Raw genomic sequence first — 26,503 nt, forward strand, 5'->3', positions numbered from 1 at the left:
TGACTTGCTGGTCAGAGCACTGTGGTGCATGATATCTGCATAGCGCTTGGGATCCACTGCCCTTGCTGACCTCGGCCACCCATTGCTGTGCCCAGGACACCATTAGATAACATAGCTGCAAAGGCCAATATGGGGAGTTGGCAGACAGCAAAGCAATTCTTGCAGATTTGGACGGGCCCATCGCTGGGCACTGGGGTCTTCCCACAATGTGCCTCATATACACGACGACGCAGGAGCACCTCCTCACAGCTGAAGTGGTCCATGGTGACCTGAAACAACGAAAGCTTTCTTTGGAGGAGCTGAGGCTATCTACCGAGGCAGATACCAGCGTGACCATGGAGCGTGGCGCTACCGGAGACCTTGCACCAGAACAACAGGCAGACTTGGGCACCATTATGGCTGAACTTCAGTCCAGGTTCAGGGCAATTGAGGCCTGTTTTGACACCATTGTCACCCTCCTAGACAAAACAAGAGAACGACTGGACAGGAAAGACAGAAGACTGCAGGTAGCGGAGGAACGTGTCTCCACACTTGAGGATGGTCCCGCCAAGACAGGAAACCGACTCGAGAGATTGAAAGCTAGGCTGCTCACTGTCTCTATCAAGAACAAAGACATAAAAGTGCTGATGTCGCAAAAATCTTTGCAAATTGAGATTCACTTAATCCACATAGTCCGCATGGATAGCTTCATGGAAAAACTGCTGGGTGAGCTGCTTGACCGCCATAATTTCACCACCACCTTCGTCGTGGAGCATGCTCATAGATCTCTGGAACAGCAACCAGTTTCAGGTGCACTGCTTCGACCTATTGTCGCCCGGCTACTGAACTTCAGAGACAATAACACAGCATTGCGACTGGTGAGAGAACTTGTCCCCCTACAATACCAGGGCATGCCATTTTTTTGCTATTCCCGGACTTCACTGGGGCAGTCCAAGAAACCCGTCAGAAATTCTCTGTCACCAAAAGGACCTTGCGCAAACTGAGACTGCGCTAGGGCCGTGCTATCAACAGTGCACTCTGGTCCCTGAACGCCTCGTCCTCTCATCCCACAGCACACCAGAAACGGAAGTGACTGCCATAAACACAGCAAAATACATTTCAATCACCAACTGCTCATCCACATCCAATCTGTACATTCTGAGTGTATGAGGAGGCTTCTGCAGTGGTGTTGCAGCCCCCCGTCCCCCCTTGTTGATACCACATCACTGTTCTGGGGATTTTTGTTATCTCTGTTATGTACTTGGGACTTCACCAGGCATTTTCCCAATGGATATGGGGGATGGGTTTTGAAATGTTTCATTGTTCTTAGTTTATTGTAGTCTATTTGTTTAATGGCACAAACTGTCCCAATGCACAACACTCTATACATTCATTTTCGCATGCGTAGATGACAAGTGCTAGACATAATGGGAAGTCCGTCCTAGACAACGCTCTAATTTCTTAGAATATCAGGGGCCCTAAGCCCCGCAAAGGCAAAAAATTTCTACAATATCTAAGCAGACAAAGATCGCCTTCCTGTAGGAGATCCACCTCTCACCGGCAACTCGTGTACACATTTGCAGCTCCATGGTGCCCCCAACAGATACTTTTCAAGTTACAGTTTGTACTCACTTGGGTATGCACTTTATTTTCATAGTAATCCTCCATTTCACCCGCACTCCACAGCTGTGGATGAACAGGGTAGATATCTACTAGTCGCTGGCACTGGTCAGTCAGAGGGTCCTACTTGCCAAAATCTGTGTCCCGAATACAGATGACCCTGAGTTTTTTTCAGACACTACTGACCAAATTGATCATATGGAAGCAGATTATATTATACTGGGCAGTGACTTTAATATGATTTCGGACTCCTTGGAAGACACAACAGCCACAAATCCCACCATGAAACCCAGCTCATGGCGCATCCTGCATGATTCGCGAATCCTACAAGTTGCGTGACCCCTCGTGCATGCAAACCCCATTCACTCCAGCATATACCTTCTACTCAGCACCACAGAACACATGGACCCGTATAGACGACTGGTTGGTGTCTGCCCCTACGTCCGTGGCCAGTCACGCTTTTACTGCATACCCTATCGGACCACTCCCCGGTCAAAATGACTTGCTGAATACAACGCTCAAGAATGCGTGAGCACCACTGGTGATTTCCCATACTGGCACTGCATGATACACTTTTTCGTACCAAACTCCATACCGTGATCACAGATCACACAAGGGCTCAGTTACCTCACAGGCTACCCTCTAGGAGCATTTAAGGTATACATAAGGGGTGTCGGCATTGCAAAACACACAGGGGTCTTGTAAAACATACATAATAGACTGGCCAGTTGGAGACAACGCTATTGGAAATGGACCGCATAGATGTACAGCAGTGCGCTGAACCTGACTTACGTAAAATGGCCTCCCTCATGGAGGAATTTAGAGAACTCGCTCAACACGAAACACACTATCCAGGACAATATGGAAACGCCTGCTGCTATGGTGAGGGCTGACGACCGGGACACACCTTAACATGCCTACTCAAACCCTCAAGAACAGCATCATACATACCAGAACTGTGTGCAATGGACGGATAGCGCATCACAGACACTGAAGGAATTCAGTTCGAATTCCTTTCATATTGCACACAACTATACACCTCCCGGCAATGTGGCGATATCTCTAGAGTTGACACAATATCGAGATGAGGTGTCCATGGTCTGGCTTACTTCTGCACAACAACAATTTCTTAGTGAATCCTTCACGTGCAAAAAAATTATCCTAGCAGTAGAGGTTCTGGATAGGTCCAGGGCCCATGACAGGACGGCTTCACCGGGGAGTTCTACAAAGCATACATGCACATCGATGCACTTCATTTACTTGCAGTATACTCTGAGGCCCTAGAGACTGGCATCTTGCCACCGACGATGCGAGAGGCAATGATCACACTCTTACCCGAACCTGATTATGATGATAGGCTGTGTGGCTCTTATCGGCCTTTTTCATTATTGAACTTTGACAACAAGATATTGGCTAAATTACTAGCTTCACGCCTCTCCCTGCTGATGGACCACATCATATATCTGTCCCAATCCGACTTCGTCCCACACCAATCCATGGCCATCAACCTTCGTACATTATTCATGGTGATCAATATGATCTCCATAACCACCCTGGCAGAAGTGGCACTTCTTGACGCTGAGAAGGCATTTGATTCCCTAGAATTGTCATTCCTTTTGGAAACACGTGCAAATTGGGACTGCCTTGTGGCTATACATCTGTGATCATACTCCTATATTCCATACCCATGACAGAGATTAGGGTCAACAGTACCCTATCCTCTCTCTTTCCAACCACCAGGGGTATGCAGCAGGGATGTCCTCTGTCCACCCTACTTTTCATCACAGCCATGTGCATCATGGATCCACTTGTGCGCCACTTCCAAGAAAAATACCAACAAAGAGGATTGTAGTTCAAACCTGGCCTGCTGTTTATTTCATTGTACGCAGACAATATCTTGCTCTTTATGCGCAGTCCCGAAGTCAACCTAGACATTCATCCTACATGAAATTGCCTGCTTTGGTACCTTTTCGGGGGTACATGTTACCTGGGCGAAATCTAAGCTACTTCACCGTATGGACACATTCCCTCTGGTCCAATCAGCTTTTCCATTAAAATGGTGCACCGAACATCAAAATATTTGATTGTATTTGTCCACTGAGACAAAGAACAGGTTGTCATTGACAAGCTGATTGCGCAGGTGGACTATTGGATTTGCCTCCCATTGTCGGTGGTGGGATGTATTGCCATCATTATAATGGTTGCACTTACCCGTTTTTTTTATACCTATTCACAAACATTCCTAGCCCATTCACCAACTTTTTTTCTAGCTCCCAAGGGCTTATTAATACAGTTAATTTGGGTGGATGGGCGTCCTAGGATTCGCTGGGATGTTGTAGGGCTCTCCTATGAGCAAGATAGGTTTGGTGTTCCACATTTTCATTTATATTACCTAGTAGCGCAATACCAATTTGCATTCCATTGGTATCACACAGATGCAGGCTTACAGTACACCATAACCAGAGAAGGACCTTATATACCCCACTCTACTACTGGCAGGGCACCTGGTAGACCATTCTGATATACAAACACTTTCAAGTACCTGCTAGGGCCTGGTGCAGCAGGTAGGCCCGGATGCTCCATAAGGGGAATCTGTACTCTCCAGCATTACCACTATTAAATAACCCATGGGGCCCATTCACCAGGAAAGATGTGGTCCAGCACACCCTAAACAACCTGTCCCTACGTACCCTCGGGGACCTGTTTCCAGAGCGACATGACTTCTCATGAACAAAAGATGTTAGATTTTCCTCTGCTACTTACATGGACCATGTTGTTCTACAGCGCTTTTAAAACGCCTTACGAGCTCTGATCCCCTCCTGCCCCTTAGCCACGGACGACTTTAAGCCCCTTGCATTATTTAACACCGACACTGAAGGTGGTAAACTAATCTCTAGGCTATACCAAGCATGCTTGGACCTCCTACTATCCCACTACGCCAAACTAGGTGCCACTTTGGAGGCAGAATTAGGGTGCCCCCTTCCTAACAACATCCGGAAAGCTTGCTGTTCACAAACACACTTAGTCTCCATAAACCACCGACACAGGCTCATCCACTGCACATTCTCACACTTTGGATATGTCACTCCTAAGGTGCTTACTAAATTTGACCAAACATGTTCCCCTAACTGCGCTAATTGCCAGGTACCCCAGACAGATATTGCACACATGACATGGACGTTCCCCATTATCACCCCATATTGGACAGACGTTTTCAGTCGCCTAGTCTTGATGATAGATTTAATACTGGAACCCAGTCCCCTGCTTGCCCTCCTAGAATATGTAGCGCATGTTTCCAAACCAGTCAGACTGAGGCCAGGATTCGAAGCCTCATATGCTGGGATAACACCAGCGAATTATATGCCACTCTTCAACCAGCCACGTCCCGACCCAAGAACATAAGGCAACCCCTGAGGAACTACCTAATGACCATTGATGTTTCCCCATAGGGGCAATCGCGCCTAAGCCTTTCTAATCGCCGTAAACAAAGTCTGAGATTATGGATATTTCTCCTGTTGCTAGCCACAGTGCCTCAATTTCACACCATCGCTTGTCATTAGTGAAGATGTTGTAATGTTTTCTTCATACTTACTCATCCAACCCTCCTAATGTCCAGCGGGCCATCAGTGCTCCTTGTTTTTTTTACTATTATAAAATCATAAATAAAGTTTTAAAAAGCTATGGGCATTAGACTCATTGCTTGGGTATACTTGATGAGCTTGTAGAAAAAGAGCAGAGGAATTCAGTGTAGTAAAAGAAAGTGAGTGCAAGCTTTTGATACCTATAATGTAATTTTATTAACATGGCAATATTTTTGGAATGGTAATAAAGAGAAAGAATGTCATTATTTTGACTTATGAGCAAAATGAATACCATTTAGGGAATTTATCATGTTTAAGAATGGGACAAGGTAGTGGGAGTCGTGTTGGTGTTGTGCTAAATGTAATGATGATCGGTGCAATAGTAGGTGGCTATATCTATACATCGATAAGATATTTCTTTAAGTGTATATTTATATGTTCATTTTTAGCTCCGATGAAGCCCGTCTGGGATGAAATGCGTTGACTAGGCTGGGTTGTTTTGTATGAAGGTTTCAAATAAAGGAATTTGGACATTACAGTATGGCTCCCATCTTGTAATGGATCTTGAAAGGAAGACAGAATTAATCATAACCTACAGATACATTAATAATTAACTTTGGGACTACCATGTGCATCCTCAACTGTAGCCCAGCCAGTGAATACTCTTTGATAAAAAGTGAAAATTGCTTCCAGAGCAGAGACAAAGGCCTGGGTGTGGGAAGGTGTTTTTGTTCTCCATTCAAGAAAAACAGTTGGGGTCAGCCAAGGGGCTTAATTTATTTCAACGGGTCCTTTCCCTTTCATCACAAGCAAATGTTAGGTGACACCTAGTAAGGTTCTAGCTTTTGTCCTCCCAGGCACCAGACCCAGTGGGGGGGAAAGCTGCCCCCAGTACTACTTTGAAGTAACCAAGGGGGACTGTACTACACTGCTCATTACCTTGATCACATCTCTGTGCCGACATACAGGCTCTGCACAAGGGAAGGTGGTTTTCTCCATCTTGGATTTTGAGAGTGAAGGACTCTTTAACATAGACTGTTTTCAGGAGAGCAAACCGGAACTGATGCAAAACTGAATAAAGTTACTTCAAGGAACTTTTACCACAGTGGTTATAGAGGGGATATAAGTCACCCAATCCACTAGATAGTGTCAGGCATAAATGTGGAAACCCCGAACACCCTCTTCAGAACACTGTGGACCTGTGGAAGAACACAAGGAGTGCATCTGATTTTTGAGACCTATGCTGAGTCCTTAAGGGCTGGACCTGCTCCCACATGTACCCAGGACAATGAAGTAGACTCCCTTTGTCAGTTGGATGACCTCCTGTGTGACTACAGTGACATAAGAAGCTGCAAGAGGCCCATCTAGCCAGTACTATTTGGACCTGATCTAGACTCTATTCTGCTGAAGGGAGTTTTGACCCCCAAGTGCTGTTCCTGAGGCATGGGAACCTTGGCTGTGTCAAATTGGACTTCTTGTATCTCTTCTTAAAACTTGTTACTTAAACACTTTTTGAATTCCAAGACCTTCGGAATACTGGGACCATGCCAGGCTAGGAGCTTCTACGCAGAAGCAAATCAGGCTCAGGGGGCCCTTGGATAGAAGGTGTCCAGCCTCCGAGAACTCAGCTTCAGATACAGTTGCAGCCTTGCCCTACTGGACCATTCATTGTTGCAAAAAAGAGAGCAAGTCAAATGTATCTGACTGGCGAGAGAACTTCCCTGGGCACGAAATTTGAATTTCTCCCTCTCCCAGCTTTTTTCACCAAAACCAACTCCAACTTCTGCGGAAACTTATCCATTGTGGTGCGGTACCTATTATGAAATAGGACTGTACGTGTGGGACGGCAGATTGAGTCCTTCCACAGCATTGGAAACTGTCAGCTGGGTTCATGGCTATCTTGCAGTGCCTCACCTGCACCCCTAACCTTACAGAGAGAAGGTGATTTGTGGCAACCTTAAACATGACATTCTGACTCCCCAGCTTGTACATAACAAATAATACTGCTGCGATGTAGCTAAAATGTATAACATGTAAAGTGCGTGATATGAAAAAGCTAAGAGATAAGGGGAACCAAATTCAGTCCGAGACATCATAACACCGTCCCCTTGCTAGGGACAGATTCGAAAAATCCTATTGAAACAAGCATTTGCAATGCAATAGGTCTCACAATTACCTGAGTTGGAGCTATTCGCGTTGTAAATATATAACTGGACTTTTTTTTGCCACATTAATTAGTCAACCCTGCCACATATTTTGGTCGTTTCTGCCACATAATTCCAGTGGCCCTGCATATAAGTAAAGGGCTAGTAGGCCTTTGTTTTTTAAACAAGACCCTTAAAACACAAACAACACCCAGGTGCAAAATATATTTACCTGGCAGTTGGTACAGGCGACACTGCCCGGGGGCAATGAATAAATAATTGTTCTTCAAGAATGCGTGCTTACTGGATCACTGTCCATTTACTGCAGTCTGGGGAGTTGACCAAAACACCTATGATTTTTCACACGCTTGAGGAGAGCCATCTCACATGATATTAATGATCCTCAGTCAGTCTTGAACTAAAATATTGGTTATAACATATTGACCATTGTACAGCATAATCAACTGTAAGCTCTCCACGGGTTAGTTTTAAAAATACATGCACACACAGCTCAAGTTTCACAGACTCAAACATGTTTAGCAGAAACATAAACTAAATGAGCGAATCACATATCAAACTAGGGAGCTGGACAACTGTACTAATACTACTTCGAGGGCTGGTTTCTAGCTTTTTATCACGTTATAAAACTAGAACTATGAGCCCCATAATGCAAAGCAGAAACATAAACTAAATAAACAAATCACGTTTTGAACTAGGGAGCTGGACAACTCTACAAATACTACTCCAAGGGCTGGCTTCCAACTTTACGATATGACAGTTGGAATGCCCGCTTGAATAGTAGTGAATTGGAGTAACTGCAAGCCAGGATTTCAGCACCTTACCTGACTGTTTTCATCACGGACTGCAGCTACAGCTCATGAGCTGGGGTTGGCTGCCTGCACAGGCTTTGGAAGCAGCTGCAGTGCACACATTTCAAAGGTATTTATTAAGGAGTTTAGTACTGTTGTAATATTGCGCTTAAACCAATAAATCATTATTCCTGGAGGCACAAAAAAACAAAAATCTTCAAAGCAGAAAATAGCTTTAAAGCGTTATGCAGTAACACAGCTGCTGCATATAAATGTTAAAGCACTAAATACTGAGGCAACATAATTTTAAAGCTATATCGGGCTATATGTATCACAGAGGGTTAATATGCCTGCTGCAACGAACGTGTACTAGGCAGTTCACAGAATGTATATAATGTAAAAATGTCCAAATAACGCTGATCATTAATGTTCTTTCCAGAGACAGAACATAGGGGGTCATTACGACCCTGACGGTCGGTGATAATGTGGCGATAGTACCGCCAACAGGCTGGTGGTGCATACGGCCACATTATGACATTGGCAGACCACCATGGCGGTAGCAGCCGCCGGGCCGGAGATAAGAATTTCCAGCCCGGTGGCTGCTGATGTACCCCCTGTGGCATTTCGACCCTGCCTAACGCTATGTTTTTTGAGGCGTTCGTTACGCCACAAAAACCAGGGCAGTAGGCCCTACCAGTGACAGGGAATTCCTTCCCTGTCACTGATAGGAGGACAACCCACCCCTGCTAACGCTCCCCAGATGCCCCCCACCCTCCCACCTCCATCCACGCTCTCCCCTTCCAATTCCCCACCCCCATACATGCACGCTCGTAGACACACACCACGCATACACACATTCACTCACACAGGCATACATGCATGCATCCATTCATTCACGCACACATTGTCCACACATTCATACTGACACGAAGACACGCATTCACAGTTTAATTCATACACGTATTCTCACACATGCATACACGCACGCAAACAAGACTACACACACATTCACGCACACACACACACATTCATGCGCACCCCCCAACACCCCTCCCTTGTGGGAAACCCAACTTACCTGCACCTAAGGGGTCTTCCAGCAGGGGACGGGATGGTGCGCTGCTACAGCCAACAGCGCCTGCCAGCAGAACACCGCCAGTACCACCTAAACACCATCTGCCAGTATGGCCACAGCCAGATTTCCAAGCTTCTAGTGGCGGAAATGTAGCTGTGGTCATATTTTGGCAGACGGATGCTAGCCGCGGCAAGAGTCTTTTGGTGGCTGTCGCCATGGCAGAAGGCAGCACTTACCGCCAATGTCGTAATGTGCGCCATAGTTTATTACCTAGTGAAAGCTTAGACTCATTATAAGGTAGCTCAGAGGGTTACTATGCCTGCTGCAAAAACACATCACAGAGTGCATATAATTTAAATGTCAATATAACTCTGGTGATTGATGTTCTTCTTGGAGAGAACATACTTTTGTCTAGTGGAAGCTTGGATTCATCATAAGGTAACACAGAGGGTTAATGTGCCTGCAACAAAGAATGTCTACTAGGCAGATCACAATGTGCAAATAATGTAAACATTTCAAAATATCTCTGGTGATTAATGTTCTTTGTGCTGAGAGAACATGTTTTATCTCGTAGAAGCTTGGACTCAATATAAGGTAACACAGAAGTTTAATATGCCTGGTGCAAAAAACGTCATAGAGTGGGTATAATGTAAAAATGTCAAAATAATTCTGGTGATTATTGTTTTTGTTTGGAGAGAGAACGTACTTTTGTCTAGTGGAAGCTTGGAGTCATCATGAGTTAGCGCCGAGGGTAAAGGTGCCTGCTGCAAAGAACGTGCACTAGGCAAATCACAAAGTGTATAGAATGTAAAAATGTAAAAATAAATCTGGCGATTTATGTTCTTTCTAGAGAGAGAACTTACTTTTGTCTAGAGGAAGCCTGGATTCATAATAAGGTAGTGCAGAGGGTTAATGTGCATGCTGCAAATAACATGTGCGGGGCAAATCACAAAGTGCATAGAATGTCAAAATGTCAAAATAACTCTGGCGATTTATGTTCCTTCTGGAGAGAGAACATACTTTTGTCTAGGGGAAGCTTCGACTCATGAACTATAAAGTAGCAAACCATAAAGTAATGCCAGAGGAATGCCTTAGACATTTTAAATCCAGATTTTATTTTTATTTTTTCTTCAGAGTCATATATTCCAACTTGAAAAGGGAACAGCATCCGTCTTCCAATTCTGCTGTGTTATAAAGGTCCCGGGGCACTGAGATTATGGGAAGGTCAAACATTAACTTGCCACGTGGCATAGCGTGCCCGTGGACAGAGCTTTTATCCATTCAACTTCCCTCACTGAGATCCAAAAGTCAAAAGGTGACTGAAAAGCGATCCTGTGTGCCAATAACAGGCAGTACTTGCAGAACACAGATTTTTATCTGAAAAGACGTACAATGTATTTCTCACAGGGCTAAAGTAGAAAGAAACTTTTTAACATCCCATGCTTTTTTTCATCTTTTGAGACGGATTCTAATTTTCCCCTGCAATAGATACAAGGGTCTGTGGTTTCTTAGGCAATGCATTTCACCATATGTCCCTCAAAGGGCACTTAGATCCTCCACTGCCTTGTTGGTCAAGGTACCCCGCTTTAAGAAAGTAATGTGGTGAGGCAGCTCTTTCTCGGTCAAGGCTGCATACCTCTGGAACTCTTACATTGGAACTTCGACCAGAACAGCTGGAATCTTCCTTTCGTAAGAAACTGAAGACATTTCTATTCTCAGTATAGGCTCTGCTGAGTTTTATGGCCTACCTTCACCGCTGGGAAGCTCCCGGGTAGCCATGCGCTCTAGAAATTCATTAAAATGAACTACTATTTGCAAATGTTTCGTCATGCTTGCTGTCATCTGTTTGAGAGGTATGAACGACAGGTAAAAATGTGTAATAGTCAGAAGCTACCGAGTGGAGACAAAAGGGAAAAAAAGTAGTTCGCTCACACTGAAGTATATCGGCAATCATGCAATAATCCATGTAAAAGGGTCAGTCTGCAAGACATGACAAGACTGCCTTAAGGCGGGAGAAACGTAAAGCATTTACCAATGACATCAAGTGATGTTTGAAAGGCAAGTCGACGAACGAATGAAAGCGATGGGCATGAGGTGGGCATGGTTAAAAACCTGGAGTACTTGAAGGTCTCAAATAAAACACGAACATGGCTTTAATGCTCTGATTTAGAAATCTGTGGCACTGTAATAGCACTCACATTTAATCACTTGCATATGTGATCTGAGGCTGTATATGTGGTCAAGGTACAAATATGTGGAGTTAAGAATAGGATTTTTTTTAACAACATCATATTCTGGCTATGATATTTTTGTAAGAAGCTTTTTAACACACTATGTACTGATATAATTATATTGATGCTCCAAGGGTAGCAAGCCAGCAAGGCTCAACTTCAATTTTAAATTAACATTGTCAAGTGTTTTATTGTTAATGGCTTGGGCTAATTGTGTTTTCTAAATATACTGTTAAAAATATCTTGTTGTCTTTGATTTTGGTTATTTTAAGAAATTTAGATTTATTTACAGCCCACATCATGATAAATCTGTCAAGAATAGGATTCAAATTCCAGTGTTTTAAGCACCTACGCCACTCTCCTTGGAGAGGTTATTTTTCTTAGGACATGGCCCTTTTAACACACATCTTTTCAGCTACTTAAAGCACTGGTTTTATGTGAGCTATTTCCAAAACAGTTGTGGTTCCTTTTTGCGACTTTAGGCTAGCACCTCGGCCTTTCCTGGTGCCAGTGATGATGTCTTCATGCTCACACACTGCATGATAAGGAGTTCTTTCACATTTGCCCGTGGCTGTGAGCGAGGGTCAGGCACAAGTAAAAGCGTCACTGGCACTATGGCAGAAGGCAAACCTAAAGTGAATCTATTCGCATTTTCCCAAGGTTTGAAGTAGCTAGTTTGATGGACCCCTGTCTTCGGAGGGCTCATCCTTCATTAATTCCACCTACTCCAAGCCCCCTCCTCTTTGCTGCACGACCCCTGCCTGCAGGCTTCCCACAATTGTTTTACGAGATTAATTACTTGAAGTACAACCTGTCAGTGGTCTTGTAGCAAATCCATAACATGTAACTGTAACAAAAAGAGCAAGCGGAGGAAGGGCACTGCACTACTGTGGTTGCCATAGAAATTGTGGACTGAAACGCAAAAACTGAACGGTGTCATTGTACAGTGACATTACAGTGCAGGAGCCTATGAAGAGAGGGGAGGTGAAGTAGGGAAGAGGAAGTGCGCCTGGAAAATGGTAGAGATGGGCATACAAAGAGTAGGAAGGACGACAAGATGATTCAAAGCGGCACAACCGTCATAAGTGTGAGCATGAAGCAGACACACAAAAGGAAAAATGAAAAGCAAAACAGTTTACATAAGCCAGCCAATTCAAAGCGCCATGGCCGTCATGAGCACGAAGGAGACACACAAAAAGAAAAAGAAGTTCACTCGCAGTCAAACATATAGGCAAAAGTGCAACTAACCATGTAACGGCCAGTGCCAAGACGGTAACAAAACCTCCCCAAGGAGGGACAAATGTTAAGCATTTACAAATGATATCAAAGGATTCTTGAAAGGCAAGCCGACAAACGTGTGTAAGTGATCGGCGTGCGGTGGGTATGGATAAAAGCCCACATAGATTCCAACACATAGATACCAACAGCTTGCCTGCTGCTATGCTCAACCTAAAAATACTGAAATTTAAGAGTTTGAATTTAGATTACAAAATAAGAGCCAAATTTAAACATTCATGGAGGCATCCAAATTATCAGTTTCAGTGGAATCCAGGATGGAGCCGCTTCCGCAGATGAAAGTACTGCTGAAGCCTCAGTGAATAGATCAAAGGAGCACACATGGTCAGTGCCCTCAGCAGCTGCAGAGACAGTAGCATCCCGTGTAGACCCCTCCCAGCGCGGGTTTCGGAAAGAGCACAGTATAGAATCCGCTCTTATTGCCACTTCTGACTCTATCCGCCGGATGGTGGATCAAGGGGAGGGAGCCATTCTGGTATTATTAGATCTCTCGGCTGCATTCAACACCATCTCTCTGCAGCTGATGGTGCAGCGCATTCACCAAGCCTGCGGTAAGAGTCAGTGCCATGGATATCCTGGAGTCTTTTCTGTGTAACAGATCAACCATTGTGACCTGTGGTGATTTCAGAGCTGCCCCGTTCCAACTTCCTTGTGAGGTTCCCCAGGGGTCTTCTTAGCCCTACCCTGTTCAATCTGCATGTGGCACCTCTGGTGAAGTTGGTCTGTTCATTTGGCTTTCATGTTTCCTCATATGCTGATGATACCCAGCTTATTATCCCGATCAATATGAACTGGGAGGAGGTAGCAGTCAGGTTTTACAACTGCATGAATGAGATCAGTAAGTGGATGAGCCCAAACTGGCTAAAAATGAACGGAGAGAAAACTGAAATCCTGTTTTTCAGCACCAACAGCTCGTTATGGAGCTCTCACTGGTGGGCGCAATCTTGCGGAGACCTGCCTGCGCCCATACTGGTGGCAAGAAATTTAGGGATCTTATTTGACAATACTATGCTTTTTGACCTACAGATTAATTATACTATTAAAATGTGTTATTGGGCGATTAAAACACTACAGAAAATTCTACTTTTCTTACATAAGGATCTCAGAAACTCAGTGATTCTTGCTTTAGTCATATCTGAATTAGATTACTGCAAGGCTTTGATGCTGATTATTAACAAAGGCTCTCTCCACAAGCTGCAACTTGCAATACTCAGCCCACCCACCTGGTAATGGACCTTCCGAGGTTGGCGTCTGCCAACGGAAGCCTGAGGCAGCTCCATTGGCTACCTGTGGAGAAGCATATTTTCCTTAAAGCTCTTTGCCTCACACATAAGGCTCTCCATTCTGAAGGGTCCAAATATATTTGCGCAACTCTGAAATGGTAAACGCTAGTCACCATTTTAGGTCCACCAGTCTCTATCAGGCCTCAGTCCCCCACAGCCGGAAACTTAAATGGGGTGACAGAGCTTTCTTGGTGGCGGCAGCTAAGCTTTGGAACACACTCTCCCGCTCCGTATCAGGAAAGAGGAAAATATTATGCCTTTTCGGAAACAGCTAAAAACATGGCTTTTTTTCCCTCTGAGTATGACCTTCTGTCCATGAAGTTGCTGCTCCATCCTCAACTCCTTTTGCTCCCACTTGCACTTCTTTCAGCTTAGCGCTTCGATGCTACGGCCGGAACACGGTTTCCACATACAATTACAATACAATACATACTATACATTCAAAGCAGTGTCTCCATAAAATATTTGTGATTCAGCTATTCTTAGTACAAATGGTAAATAAAATGAATGATAAAAAGTAAATTCAAATTCAGTAAATTGTGTTAAAATGTTAACCCTCCTTCTGCCACACTAGGCTTACAGCAAAAATGTATCTTCTGCGACCAAACACAGTGAACTCTTTGGAATCTGAATTTAAAATACGCAATGCCTCTATGTATTTTCTAGTCCTCAAATTACGGTACAAAGGTGTGATCCATTTCCTGCTTGCATTAGGGTGGGCACAGAAACAAGACATGTGCAAGGTTTTCCTCCGAATTTAATGTGCATAGTGTACAGGTACCTTCCCCATCTAGTATACGACCAGAGGGTCATATGGCCATCGCTTTAATCGGTAGGATGTCATAACAAAACTTCATAAAAAGCTTTTTCGCTAGTTGTGGTTGCACCGTATCCAGATAAAGTTCAACACCTGGGGATGGTCTAATATGTAAAAATTGCACCGAAACCTGTGCTAAGATTGTTGGGGATACTATTTGATTTGTATCCCCTGTACGTTTGCTTCAGAACCTTTTTAGACTGAGCAGTTAATGAAATTGGATCCTCCTAAAAGTGGCTAAAGCCTAACTTGTTAAGCCAGAAATGTATATGGTGAGACCATGGGAAAGTTTATTACCATCAAGCTGCAGTCATTCCCTCTGTCAATCCCTGTAACAAGTGAGTTAGTGTGTCACGCAGAGACTTACCTATAATAGTAAAGGTCTCAAGACGGCTAAAGTGCTCTAATTTCCTGATGTTAAGATCTTGATACACTGGCAACATGGGTGTGCACATTGGAAGACATATTAGCATCCTTACAAATTTGATTTCACCTACAATGAGTGAATCCAATTTGTCCCCCCACATTTCAGCTCCATAAAGAGCTGCAGTTTAACCCTTATGTTTATAAATCTCCAGAGCTGGTAACTGGCCACATTACATGTGGTGGCTTGATGCCTTTTTTATGATCGCCATGGAGGTTTGTAACAAAGCTGTTTTGGATTTTTGGATTTGAGATTTCCATGCTAGTTTTGCATTTATTGCAATTCCAAGGAATCTTAAATTGTTCACATGGCTCGATTGCATCTATTGCTTCCCTTGTCTCTTCTAAGCTGAAGTGAGGAACATATGAAATGACTTGATTTGGCTCAGCGAGGGTCAGACTGGGTAAGGCTACCAAAGGCCCCAGTGTTTCAAAATATACTTGGGTGAAGTGTATGCTCCAGATGCTGGGGTCAAAACAATGATCTGTGCTGATGAAACCTTCTTTGGGCAATAATTTTCCAAAATACAGCACTATCTTTATTTTGGACAACTAAGATCAGATCGTTCCAGTTGGAACGCTAACACATTCCTTGTTAAAGCTAACACATTCCTATAATCTGCTCTTGCTTCTCTCACTATCTCAGTGTTTTTGGACTTTAGTACCGTTGATAATCACTTCTTAGCTACTCAACAGACCTTAGTGTACCAGGGATGTTTTAGTGGGCACCTAGATATACCAATGTTAGGGCGTTTCAGATAGGTCTTGGTCAGATATGGTTTTATATTCTCCACTAAGGTATGGTGAATAGTTATTATAGGAATATTTGTGGGCAGATTATCTGAAAGGTGAAAAATAACACAAGAAACACATTATATATCTACGTCATGGTGTCAAGATTATTCACAATAAGCAGCTATTTAAATGACATACGGCTATTCCTAATGATAGGTTGAACAGAATTATCAGATATAATCTGGGCCCATGATTTAAGTAAAGTCACTAACACTACTAGATGCAGTGGTCGATGGTCACTATCTTCTTTCTTGTCCACCTAAAATTCTACTAGACTGCACAAATTGTGACACTTACCAAAACAAAGTAAATTCTAGATTTGCTGCCACCTCTTTTAAAAGTATGTGCACTCTGGCTGTCAGCTGGCAATCTGCCATTACAGGCATGTAGCCCGTGATCTGCCACAAAATGGGTTAGTTGCACCTCAGCCAATGTGCATGGAGTGGCAGTGGCAGTGCCTGCACCCAGAGAGAGGATTCCCCTCGCTCTGTCCTATTCCTCACTGATTGGTTCGAGACCAACTAAAGGCTTAAACATGCAATTCATATCTTCACCTATAAAGACTAAGGCCTCAGGACTTGGGGCCAAATGTAGCAAAAGTTTTTACCCATTCTGTGTCTATGGAAAAAAGTGTTGGTACATATGGCCCTTATAGAGGTAAGCCCTCTGTATAACATCTCCACTACTGAGGACTTCACAATGGCCCGTCTAGGTCTAATGTAGACATTGAACAGGTATACTTCAACTCGATTCAGTGTTCCTATCTTTAATCCTAGTATGTCTACTGAAGGGACATCCACCATTTCTATTGTCACGATTAGGGAAATTTTGGCCCATATAAAGGGCCTACCTCTTATTGAAGGGACTGTGTTAACACTTGGGGGCATATTACAAGCCCCTAGCACAACCTTGTGCCTCTCTAGCATCTTTAAAAAAATTATAATTAATACTAAAGCAGCATTAAGGAGGCCTTTCTTCTGCGCTGCATTTACAAAGTGGCACAATGCATAAACCCTTGCGCCACATTATACCTGCACTAGGTAAAATGTATGCAAGGGGGGGGGTGTTCCCACGCAGGGAGGCCTGAAAATATGTTGCAGTGAAATTTACAACATTTCACTGTGCCATTTGTTCCATCATTCTTAACGTCTGCTCAGAGCAGGCGTTAAAGTGGCGCAGCTATTTTAATCAGTGGGCCTCCCTGTGCTTTTCCTCACTGGCGTCAACATTTTTGACACTATTGCAGCAAAGTGCCACAGTAGCATCAAAAATGTTGACGCTATTGTCCTAACGACTGGAATTTGTAAAGACGGCGTAACAATGGTGTTTTTAGGTGGGGCAGGGATGACACAAGAAAAGTAGCGCTTTGGGACAGATGCACCACCTTATTGTAAATATGCCTCTAATGCCCTAAAATCTAGCTTATGTCTTGGCTCAGTCTGCCAGGTTTCCTGGAGCAAGCAGAAGTCAAATGGGTCCGTATACTCCTGCCAATCCGGTTCTATCAATTCCTGTTTTAACCTAACGATGGTCCAGGAAACAATGGATTTTGTTGCTGGTCGTAATTCCTTTGGACTACTTGGTGCTAACTCGGCTTGGGTGAGCCCTGCAAAGTCTTAAAAGGTTGGCAGTCCATCGACTTAATTATATTGGCACGTACTATTGACAGACACTGCCGCTCAGGTCTGATCCAGTGTGTCACCTTGTTTTTGAGGGAGTCTTCGTCTTCCTTATCCTCTTGTTTTAACTTGGAGACGCTAATCATATACACTTTATACTTATTAAAGCTGTCTAGTGAGTTAGACATTGGATGCCATTGGCTGCCATTTCTATACAACTGGGTATTTGGGAACTCCCACCCATTTTGTCTTTGGTTCTGGTTTCTCTCTATGTTCCACCCTATAATAAGGATTGCCAAAGTGTCGATTTATAGGACTAGCCCCAGAGTCATTATGGGGGTTATTACAACTTTGGAGGAGGTGTTAATCCGTCCCAAAAGTGACGGTAAAGTGAGGGATATACCACCAGCCGTATTACGAGTTCCATAGATTATAATGGACTCGTAATACGGCTGGTGGTATATCCGTCACTTTACCGTCACTTTTGGGAAGGATTAACACCTCCTCCAAAGTTGTAATAACCCCCTATGTCTCCCTTCTACTTCCTGCCCTTTCACTGATTGAGGGGCTCTCAGTGTCCTAGCTCCTGTGCTACAATTACTTTCTCTGGCCCCTCTAGACACTTTACTATGATCTTGTATCAAGTAGTGCTGGCTACATTGTCAGGTGCCGACCTAAGGGAGTGCCGACATGTTTGTGTCACCATGATGCAAGAATGCCTGCCTCACAGACAATATTATTTCTGTGCATGAAGGGACACCTGGTATAAGACCAAAACAAAAATTAACAAAAAGCCTGATTAACGAAAGGGCCTGATTTAGATTTCGGAGGAGGTTTTACTCTGTCACAATGGCAACAGATATCCCGCCTGCCAAAATCTAAATCCAATAGGAGAAAATGGTGCTAGGGCATGCCAATTCTCACTCGCCAACCTACCTTTGCCGAGCTGCATGCAAGAAAAAACTCTGCGACATGGCGGTTGGCGAAATTTGTCTGTAACTCCACATTACATGCGTAACGTGGAGTGGGCAAAACTCTGCCAAAATGGAATTTATCACCCAATCATAGTCAGGAGCCTATGGTAATGAATGAAACTGAGAGACCTGGTATCAGATGCCAAAGTAAAGCTTGTTTTGCTTCAACAACAGACATTTTTAATCATGGGATTTGTCTAATGGAACATTCAGCTAATGCTGTCTCTTTTAGTAGCCACACATTAGCATATAATTCAGAGGCATGGCCTGAAAAGCTGAGAGTATAGGGTGGGCTTCTCTGTTAGTAATGCCAGTGGTTGGTATCTTGTATCAGCCACTCATGAGTGAATCAACTGAACACGCACAACAGCAAAGAGCTTTTCACCATAGTCAGGGAATTCACAAAACCTAAGACGGACACCACAGACATCCCATCCTCCCAAGACCTCTGTGACAGCCTCGCCACCTTTTTCCACTAGAAAATTCAGGACATTTACGAAGGATTGGCAAGCAAAGGCGCACCCCACCACCCACAAGCACCACCACGGACTGTTATCACCAACTGATTGTGGAGCACTGGACCCACCTCACCCCGGAAGACACCCTCAAGCTCATGAATACCACCCACTCAGGGGCATCTTTGGACCCTTGCCCCCCACAACATCTTTAACCAAGCCAGCGCCATCATTGCTACTGAGCTATGCCGTACCATCAACCGCTCCATCGAAAACACCACCTTCCTGGATGCCTGAAACACACACAGAGATAAACCTTCTGCAGACCCAAAGGAGCTGAAAAACTACAGACCAGTCTCACTGCTCCTTTTTCCAGCCAAGGTATTTGAAAAAGCCATTAACACACAGCTCACTGAGTGCATCAAAGCCAACCACATCCTCAACCCATCCCAATCCTGATTCAGGAACAACCACAGCACAGAAACCGCACTCTTAGCAGCCACGGTTAACATCTGCATCCTACTGGACCGTGGTGAGACAGCTGCCCTCATCCTCCTCAACCTCTCTGCTGCCTTCAACACTGTATCCCACACCACCCTGTGCATCAGACTACACAACGCTGGCATTGGCGGCAGAGCCCTGGAATGGATTCTATCTTTGCTCCTCCCTGAGCACCACCTTCTTCAACATCTACATTACCCCGTTCGCCAAGATCGGCAGACACCATGGGCTCAACATCGTCTCATATGCCGATGACACACAGCTCATTCTCTCCCTCACCAACGGACCATCAACAACCAAAAAGAACTTTCACAATGGAATCAAGGCAGTCACCGACTGGATGAGGGACAGCTGACTCAAGCTCAACTCAGACAAAACTGAGATTCTCATCCTGAGCCCTGCATTTCCACTTGGGAGAACGCCTGGTGGCCCAATAGCCTCGGAACTGCCCCACCTCTGACTGACCATGCTAGCAACCTCTGCATCATTCTCGACTCATCACTGAACATGGCCTGCCAAGTCAATGCTGTTTCCTCATCATGCTTCCACAACCTCTGCCTGCTCCGGAAGATCTTCAAGTGGATCCCCCCTGACGCAAGAAGAACAGTCACTGAGGCACTGGTCAGCAGTAAACTTGACTACAGTAACGCACTCTATACCGGAATCAACTAAAAACTCCAATCAAGAAAGTATGCATTATTTTGAGATAATGAAAGAAATAGAGATACAATTTCTCAAATTGTGAAAAACTGTGGTGACACGCAAATCACCATTTTTAAAATTCAGAGTGCAATGCAAAACACTCCAGTTTTTTTACTGTGTGCCACAAAACCGACCCTTCACCACAGTGGTAAGCAGTTCATGCCTACATAAGAGGCTGTAAAAGGAAGTATGTGCTCTAGTACTGTCCGGCAGCCATCCTGTGTCGGAGCTCTTGTCCACACGTGTCACTCCTTACACTATTGCCTGAAAAATTAGCCTTATCATCCCGGAAGGGTCCCTTTGTGTGTGTACCCTGCCCCAGGCACTGTTCCCAGCATCCTGTTCAGCCTCAAATCATGCCCGATTACCTGGCAAAAGGCACTCCATATCTCTCTGCTGGATGACCAGCTCTTCACTGAAGGGGCATTTTGCAGCCAGAATACAAACTAATTATGCAGGCTGCGGGTGTGGATCTTTGCCTTGCAAAATGACCTAGTCAAAGTCAGAAAACTTCATTTGCCATCACTGACATTTTTGATTTCACCTCACTTTATTGGGAAAATGTTTTCAATTTACCCCACCCTCCCAAATATATTTTGGTAGAATCACTTTGAGGTTTAGCCATACCAGACCTTTTTTCCTGGGATCAGAAGGACAACTTTTATGTCTCAATCAGTATCCTATATTAGATGCTCTATGTACAAAAATGGTTCCTGGTTAACTGGGGTGTGATCCTTGCTCAAGCAGTGACCACAATTCTTATCAGGGTAAGGTAGAAGCAAACCCAAAATTAACCTCTGCTCACCACCTGGTAGCTTGGCACTAAGGATTCAGGCTTAACTTGAAGGCGATGTGTAAGGTAATTGTGCAACACTTCAAACAGTAAAATAGTTAATACACCACACAAAAAAGATCCCACCACACCAAAACGACAAAAATCCAGTCAGTAAAACCAATGTTATGAATTTTTGAAGAATAAACTGTAGAATAGCACCTAAGAGCATAAAGCACCAAAGGGAGATATCTGGTTGTGACAAAGTCACAAGTTCAGGCCAACTGCAATAGAGTGCAGGCCAGCTACTGGAACCCATTTAATCCTGCTGAACAAAGTAACTTAAATCCTGGATGCAGAGTGTTGCGTGGAGCGGTGTCAAAGATGCTCCACGCAGCTGAAGTTATGCATCAGTTCTGAGATGCAGCAAGGCTTCAGTGTGTGGCCCTGATGCTTTATCATCGAGGATCCCGTTGATGTGGCTTGTTACCTGAAGTCCAGTGTTGAGGATGTGGCGTGCAACTGGCAGTGCGTCGGTTCTTTGGAGCTATGAAGCTGTGGTGCGGAGTCCGTCATCGTCAAGACTGCTGTTGACAAAGGATGCGAGGACTTGGGCCGTAGATGCGCTACACATTCGGGGTGAGTCTTTGGTTCTGAGGACTGCAGAGGTGATGCAGATCTTTGCGACTAGCCCAATCCACGCAGCAGCGTTCCAGTTGGGACCCTGCCATATGCAAACAGTCTTGACCCTGTTCCCCATGGGAACAGTCCAGCCTGAACTGCCAGACCAGGTCTTCCCTGGACCAGAAACAAGCATCCTAGGACCAGTTTCAGGGTATCACCCTTCATCAGCCAGGCTAGCTTGAATCTGGTGGCATAGCAAGCATGGGACCCATGTCTGGGCATACCCTTCCCACTTGGGGCGACAAATGCAAAAACAACAGATGATGGATGGAATGCAGAGCAAACCAGGCATTCACCCCCAGTCACAGATTGGCCTCAACATCACTAACACAATTTCTAAAAGAAACATTCTTCTTTTTCCTGCACATCTTTCTTGAAACAAATCCAAAATGGCCTGCATCATTTGACCAATTTAACAGTCCTCTGATTCTTTGTCCTACTCACACTCTTTCTAAGGTTTCCTCATATCCTCAGCCATGGATCTCATTTAACATTTGCTTCCTGATAACCATATTGCATCTGTTCCATTGGAAATGGTGTAAGAATAAAGCAATTTACAGCATATTAAAATGAATGGCTAACACAATTTATTATTTACTAACTCCACAACACACACCACTCTACTTCTACCTTCCTAAACTCTGTATACCTGTGATCTCACTTGTATTTTACCATCACATCAGCTACAGAGCTAATCCACATACTCTAAACTCTCAATTTAACAAAAGATCCTTATGATTCTAAGAGTCCTCAGACTACAAAACCCATTTCTGTTACTTCCAAGACTTTACTCTGCTGAAACTATTAATTCAAGCACTTCTTCAAATTCAGTAGTTATTCTTACGGCAAGATCTGCTGTGGTCCTGACCTTTCTAAGGATTTGCGCTGAGAAGGTCTATTAAACTCCCTTATTGATTGATTGGAGACAGGGTGTCTTTTCCCAGGAACCACATGGAGTTTCTACATAAAAGGATTCCATTGAGGAGGAAAAAGCACAAAGGGCAACAAATTCTGATGGCGATTGTGTTACACTTGAACAAAGATGACATTTAATTCAGATGTAGATAAGAAAAGCATCAAGCTCTACCTGACGTCAGAGAAGAAGTATGAGAAATCTATCAGGTAGATCAATGAGGAAAACCAGGAAGAAATTTCAGGGACAAACGTAGTAGCGAGTGGGTGATGAACAGTATGAGACGTTAGGAAAGTAATGCATTGTGGCAAACCCAGCACTCATTAGGGCCTCCTTTCTATATCATTCAAGCACAAACTTACCTCAGAGGAAAAGACTCAACTTAATCCCACATTTGGAACCTGAGGCAGGAATATCTGAATTCACTACCATTTTGGAAATGGCAGTTGATGTGGCTTGTCGCATCTCTTTCCTCTAACTCAGTGCTGATTTGGCACAGGAGTAAGAAGCCCAAGTTTGGCATCATTCACCTGATGCAGAATCCTGTCGCCAGCCATCTCAACCAACACTTCTACTCATTTATGGAATGCACTTCTGACTGACCACAACAGTGGAAATGCCAGTGCAGTCTGGGCTGAGCCTAGCATCCTGAAACATACTGCCTTACTGGGTGATAAGCTTACAGTCTTACTGTGTGCACTTGCCTTCTCTAGTAAGCTTTCGAGATGTGTATGTAATGCTCCCGTTCTACTGCTCAGTATCCCAACTCCATTTTTTTTACCAACAATCTGGAAAAAAATGTTTTAATCACCTCTCCATTTAACTGTCCCTTAACCTGTTCAATAATTTGCAATTTGTGAATCATTCACTTAACTCCACTGGTCCACAGAAACTGCACTCTCACACTTAACAAACTTTACCACCTTGGCATACCATATTCACCTTTTAACAACTCTAACCGCTCTCATGCTCCATGATCTGTCTTCTATTTTTGACAATGTTGATCGGTTCCCTTTATAATCGTACCTAAATGCCCTATGAATCACAATCTGTCTCAGTTATGGTGCCTCTTACCTCTCTGACTACTCCTTTTCTGTTGCTTGGTCCTTCAGGGTATCCTCAACTAAGTGACTACTAGTTGATGTCTCCCAAAGCTCTTCTATGAGTCATCTCCCTTTCTCTCTCCCTTGGTGGTATCATCTGCTCATTAGGTTTATCATCTCATCTATACATTGATGAACTACAAACATTGTGTTCTCATTTACAACCTTCTCAGTCTTCCACAAACATATAAATGTCTTACTGCCCTTCATTTGTGGGTGGCTGTTGGGTTCGTCATACCTAACTCATCCTAGATGAAGTTCCTGAACCCACCTCTATAACTAACTTAATCTACTTCCCTTCCAACACCCTGGCTTTCACCTCCTCTGTTGGAAACGTGGTGTTCTATTTATTCCATCTAACAAATTAAGGCTCATATACAGGGAATGACACAGCAGTGAGTTATTGTGAACTAAGTATGCACACACTCCAGCTGTTCATCCCTTTCCACATCAAAGCAGGGTTTAATTCAACTTTACATATCTGTAGGAAAGTACCATCTTGTCTGGCATGTTACCCCCATATTTTCACTGTATATATGTTGTTTTAGTTGTATGTGTCACTGGGACCCTGCCAGCCAGGGCCCCAGTGCTCATAAGTGTGCCCTGTATGTGTTACCGGTGTTATGACTAACTGTCTCACTGAGGCTCTGCTATCCAGAACCTCAGTGGTTATGCTCTCTCATTTCTTTCCAAATTGTCACTAACAGGCTAGTGACCAATTTCACCAATTTACATTGGCATACTGGAACACCCTTATAATTCCCTAGTATATGGTACTGAGGTTCCCAGGGTATTGGGGTTCCAGGAGATCCCTATAGGCTGCAGCATTTCTTGTGCCACCCATAGGGAGCTCTGACAATTCTTATACAGGCCTGCCACTGCAGCCTGAGTGAAATAACGTCCACGTTATTTCACAGCCATTTTACACTGCACTTAAGTAACTTATAAGTCACCTATATGTCTAACCTTTTCCTGGTAAAGGTTGGGTGCTAAGTTACTTAGGGGGTCATTCTGACCCCGGTGGTCTAAGACCGCCGGGGCCAGGGTCGGCGGGAGCACCGCCGACAGGCCGGCGGTGCTCCTAAGGGCATTCCGACCGCGGCGGTAAAGCCGCGGTCGGACCGGCAACACTGGCGGTCTCCCGCCAGTGTACTGCCGCCCTTTGGAATCCTCCAAGGCGGCGCAGCTAGCTGCGCCGCCGAGGGGATTCCGACCCCCCCTACCGCCATCCAGTTCCCGGCGGTCCGCCCGCCGGGAACCGGATGGCAGTAGGGGGGGTCGCGGGGCCCCTGGGGGCCCCTGCAGTGCCCATGCCACTGGCATGGGCACTGCAGGGGCCCCCGTAAGAGGGCCCCTACAAGTATTTCACTGTCTGCTTAGCAGACAGTGAAATACGCGACGGGTGCAACAGCACCCGTCGCACCTTCCCACTCCGCCGGCTCGATTACGAGCCGGCATCCTTGTGGGAAGGGAGTTTTTCCCTGGGCTGGCGGGCGGTCTTTTGGCGACCGCCCGCCAGCCCAGGGAAAAACTTAGAATACCCTCCGCGGTCTACTGACCACGGTGCGGTATTTCGGAGGGGGGAACTCTGGCGGGCGGCCTCCGCCGCCCGCCAGAGTTAGAATGACCCCCTTAGTGTGTGGGCACCCTGGCACTAGCCAAGGTGCCCCCACCTTGTTCAGGGCCAATTTCTCGGACTTTGTGAGTGCGGGGACACCATTACACGCGTGCACTATACATAGGTCACTACCTATGTATAGCTTCACAATGGTAACTCTGAATATGGCCATGTAACATGGTGGGACAATCCCATGATCCCCCGGGTCTCTAGCACAGACCCGGGTACTACCAAACTTCCTTTCCTGGGGTTTCACTGCAGCTGCTGCTGCTGCCAACCCCTCAGACAGGTTTCTGCCCTCCTGGGGTCCAGCCAGGCTTGCCCCAGGAGGGCAGAACAAAGGACTTCCTCAGAGAGAGGGTGTTACACCCTCTTCCTTTGGACTAAGGTGTCAGGGCTGGGGAGGAGTAGCCTCCCCCAGCCTCTGGAAATGCTTTGATGGGCACAGATGGTGCCCATCTCTGCATAAGCCAGTCTACACCGGTTCAGGGATCCCTCAGCCCTGCTCTGGCGCGAAACTGGGCAAAGTTAAGGGGAGTGACCACTCCCCTGACCTGCACCTCCCCTGGGAGGTGCCCAGAGCTCCTCCAGTGTGCTCCAGACCTCTGCCATCTTGGAAGCAGAGGTGCTGCTGGCACACTGGACTGCTCTGAGTGGCCAGGGCCAGCAGGTGATGTCAGAGACTCCTTCTGATAGGCTCCTTCAGGTGTTGCTAGCCTATCCTCTCTCCTAGGTAGCCAAACCTCCTTTTCTGGCTATTTAGGGTCTCTGCTTTGGGGAATTCCTTAGATAACGAATGCAAGAGCTCATCAGAGTTCCTCTGCATCTCTCTCTTCACCTTCTGCTAAGGAATCGACTGCCCACCGCGCTGGAAGCCTGCCAAACTGCAACAAAGTAGCAAAGACGACTACTGCGACCTTGTAACGCTGATCCTGCTGCCTTCTCGACTGTTTACCTGGTGGTGCATGCTGTGGGGGTAGTCTGCCTCCTCTCTGCACTAGAAGCTCCGAAGAAATCTCCCGTGGGTCAACGGAATCTTCCCCCTGCAACCGCAGGCACCAAAGGACTGCTTCACCGGTCCTCTGGGTCTCCTCTCAGCACGACGAGCGAGG

The 26,503-nt window shown here is 45.1% G+C and overlaps 1 protein-coding gene across 1 annotated transcript in view; it reads left to right on the plus strand.

Moving 5' to 3' along the window:
• LOC138296715 (cytochrome P450 2K1-like) overlaps positions 1–26,503 on the plus strand; it is a 271,693-nt gene that overhangs the window by 230,393 nt on the left and 14,797 nt on the right. The window lies entirely within an intron of this gene.

This window comes from Pleurodeles waltl, chromosome 5 (genome assembly GCF_031143425.1).
Source record: "Pleurodeles waltl isolate 20211129_DDA chromosome 5, aPleWal1.hap1.20221129, whole genome shotgun sequence".
In the NCBI taxonomy this organism is placed as follows: Eukaryota; Metazoa; Chordata; class Amphibia; order Caudata; family Salamandridae; genus Pleurodeles; species Pleurodeles waltl.